Raw genomic sequence first — 4,176 nt, 5'->3', positions numbered from 1 at the left:
TCGACCTCTATTTGCTTTTTGAGGTTCCCCATCCACTTGTCGTATTCAAGGGGTTCTCCTTGTTTGGCGACTAGAAAGTTGACTCCAATTTGTATATTGTTCCATACTTCTAGTTGAGTCTTTAGAAAATATTCCATCCGACTCTTCCAGTATAGAAAATCATCCATGGAAAATAGTGGAGGTCAAGTGATATTGTATCCTTCTTAGTGTGCCATTTTAATTCTTGCACAAAAATAAAAAATATTTTCAAGACTTTATCTTGGATTAGTAGTACGGAATGAATTTTAAAACTCTAAAAAATCTGCTTTAGTTGTGTTTACACTAATTTTGAGCAATTACGAAAATAAAAAAATCATCAAAAGAGGTGATTACATCAATTTCGACTACAAGTTTAAAAAGTAAGAATCGAACAATGAAAATAATGAATTTTTTTGCTCAAATGGTAGTTGCATCAATTCAGAGCGCCCTTGCTCTGATATCAATGTAGAATCGATGTGCGTGATAGAAAGGGATTGAATATCGCGCTTTGTACGTGTTAGAAAATCATTCTAATAAAATACTTACAGTAGAAAGTTAAGATAGATATAGGATAGACAAGGTAGTTTTACTTGGTTCGCAGCCACGTGGCTACTACTCTAAGGCCCACAGTCACTTTAATTGCTTTCATCAGACAATCATTATTAGCATTCTTCTCAAAAAAGAAGAAGGTTCATTTCTTACAAAGATAAGGATTGGTAACAACCTTACCAACCCTTAGAATGATTAAGTATAATAGAAACGAGAAATAATTAATAAAAAACACAACCAACTCAGTGTTATCCAATGCTAGGCTTGTTTGAGCTCGTAGCGGCGTCGCAATGTTGCATCGTTGAGGCTTGAGGATATTAGCGTCGACCATGAGTACGAGGTGTAAAAATGTTGTGTTGAAGCTGCTAGTTGATAGTGTTTTTATTAAGCATTCCGGGCACTTGGATCCCTTTCGGGCGCCTCCAGCACGGTCTATCCGATCTGACTCATCGGTGAATTATTCACCTCCGGGCGCCTGGATCCCTTCCAGTGCCTAAATTGCTGACGTGGTGACTACTGGATTAGATTTCGCTTCGGCTGTGACTTCCCCTTCTTCGGATGCCTGGATGATGACATGCATCGACCAATCGGAGTGTGCCACCTCATTTACATCGCTGAGTTTTGCCCATCCAACCACCTGAATCTCTTCCAGACCAATTTCTGATATTAAATTCATGCATCGTAGAGTTAGTATAACATCCATATAAAGAGTATGATTGACAGCTTACCAGCTGTATGGTCCCAACTTTTTGATTTCCCATGACTAAGTTGGACTACACCAACTACTATTTTTTTGAAAGCGCGCGTCCTCACTACTCCACTCAAGAGAATTTACCTGATGTCAAACATTGTCCCACCCGATCTGTTTGGACTTTAGCTCAACTTTGATCTTGACTTTCGGGACTTTCTGCTAGACCTCTCGATCTTCGACCTGTCTAGAATCTGCCTGGGGTTCTCAATCCCCAAGGCTTCCTGTCTAGTGTCTTCGACCCCGAGGACTTCTTGCCCAATGTCTTCGATTTGTCGAGACTTCCATCTAATCCCTCCGACCAGGACTTCCTTACTCAGTCCTTCCGACCAAGACTTCCTTGTCTATATTCAGCTAGGACTTTCCTGCAAGCTTGATAAGCACATGAGTCCTCAAAATGACTTAATTTCTAACTCTTTCTCAATATCAAAATTTAAGTTTAATCGTATGGTGTTGCTTGCACCAATATATGCTGCACTAGTGTAGAAGAATTTTGATAATTTATTTGATATATCGTAGTATGATACAAAATGATCCTTATCATGTGCATACCTCTCTTCCCCACCTTTGGTGTGGTTAGTCTTATTTTCCTTCGATTGGGAAGAGTAGTTGATGAGATCGAGACTCAACCTGAGTGATAATAATTAACTTTTAGATCTTGCACAACTCGCCTCTACATTTATACGTGTGCCCAATCCTTTAACTCATCCATAAAGTAAAAGAGAGAATATTCTTTAATGGGCATGTCATTAATCTCTAATAGTAATAAAGAAACTCCTTGTCATAAACCCTAATACTACCCATTCACTTTAGTTGACATAAACAACAACTACCTCCTTCTCAATGTTAGCAAGACTAAACCGCTTCTTGACTTGTTAATTACTTGAAGTCCTTCCAAGTATCTAAAGAATGAAAATCCAAAACTTGCAATACCACCATAACTACATAACATCCCTTAGTTCAGTAAAAAGTGGAATTCGTCATCCCAACGGCCCTACACAATCAGTCTCACGATATCATCTGTAAGGAGGTAAATTGGAAAGTTGCAGTTAGCCACTACGGGGAGGGTATTACCTTAGTTTAGTTGAGATTTAATCCTTGCCCATTTTAATAAGTCTGTCCCGCAGTAATCAACTCAATTATACCCTAAGGGCTACAGAACATCCCTTGAGAAGATACGATGGATATGTCATTTATATTATCATCTTGTATGCCTTTGAACTCAAAGAATCTCTCTTAATATTGTATAAGAAACTATCAACCTCCTTGGCATTTCAAGCACCCTTGTAGATGACTATTGTTGATGTTAGGATAGTCTTGATGTTGTTGACACTTAAACACTTTGAGCTAGTCTCACATGCGTGCCTATAACCCTCATGTGTACATGCGTACTTCTACTTTTACCCCCAAGTCATGCAACTCCTACTCCATGAACACCCTAAGTTCGACGAACCCCTAAGTGACAGACTATAAATCAACATGCCAAATATTTTTACACTCGAAGATGGCTTTCTTGGTGTCAACACATAACTTACCACACTCAATCTTTACACCATCTAAATGATTATTGAGATTCCAATAATGTGCCTCATTTTAGAGATATCTACCTCTAATATCAAGTTTGCCTTGCCGTGTTTATGGTGTGCTTTGCTCCTCTAATGCATGAGTTTAATTTCCTAAGACTTCACTGTTCGACATCATCGCTCCTAAGAATGAGACTTAGATGTTTGATGGCAAGAACTTGACTTTGATACCAACTATCATACATGTATTTTTAGCACCATTCGCTCGCGTGCCACTTAAACAATTTATTCTTGCGAAGTTGCTATGTAAGTCTAGCTTGCTAAAAACTGCATAAGAGAAGCTAAGAGAGCTAGAAAGAAGTTAAGTGTTTAAGAAAAGAGTTTGACATTATTAAGTAAAAAAAGAGAGTAGATATTTATAATCATCCTCCCAAATAAATATAGATTAATTCAATCCAATCCAATCCAATGGTATATATTAATGTATCCAAATATTTTCATAATGAAAATGTGGTAAAATATACGCCAAAAATATAAAATGTTTTACAAATTAACATCAAATTAATTGGTTGTTTAATTGACAGCAAAGACCAATTTGATTGCAATTAATTATTCTTAATTGAAGGAAAAAATAGAGCAGCTGACATGGCAAGCTGTGTGCCATATTTAGAGATAATTTATTTTCCATATTAAATTTCAGTTGACTTTCAGTATCATTACTAATGAAGAAAATGTTGAGCCTTCAACTTAAAAGGATTTAAAATTTGACTTTCTTTAACGAGTATAGATTCTGGTGTCTGACTTGCAAAATTATTTACTTGAATTAGTTGTAGAAGGGAAAGTGATGGCAACCGGCATGCCATCAACATTTCAAAAAGTCAGAGCCCCTGTGAATTTGTCAATTAATCAATTGTTTTATTTAAAAGAAGAGAAGATACAGTGGTTGTGACGTTGACTTCTAGACGTTGACTTGTATTTATCAACGTGCTTATCTCCTTTTTTGTTTGTTTGTTTTTGAAGGCTTATCCTGAATTAAAAAGCGAACTTCTAGTTGATTTCAATTAATTAAACTTCAAATTGATAAGGTTAATGGAACATCACTGTTAACCATCTGATCATCTAAGCCAATTGCAATTGATGCGGATGATCTGATCTGCTCTATATAATTTACCAAACCTCAACTCTATGCTATCTCGCCTTAGTTAATATCTTAATTATAATTTAATTTAATCTATTTAAATTAAGTCTAAATAGATTTAGCTCGTGTATGTATATATATGTATATAATTTCATCTAATATAAAGGGTCATCTGGTGTATGAAACTACCTTCAAATTAC

This window comes from Curcuma longa, chromosome 3 (genome assembly GCF_044706935.1).
Source record: "Curcuma longa cultivar G26 ecotype Majalengka, Jawa Barat chromosome 3, ITB_CL_G26_1.1, whole genome shotgun sequence".
NCBI classification, from domain to species: domain Eukaryota; kingdom Viridiplantae; phylum Streptophyta; class Magnoliopsida; order Zingiberales; family Zingiberaceae; genus Curcuma; species Curcuma longa.
The sequence above is the reverse complement of the archived record's forward strand: the minus strand, read 5'-3'. Positions refer to the sequence as shown.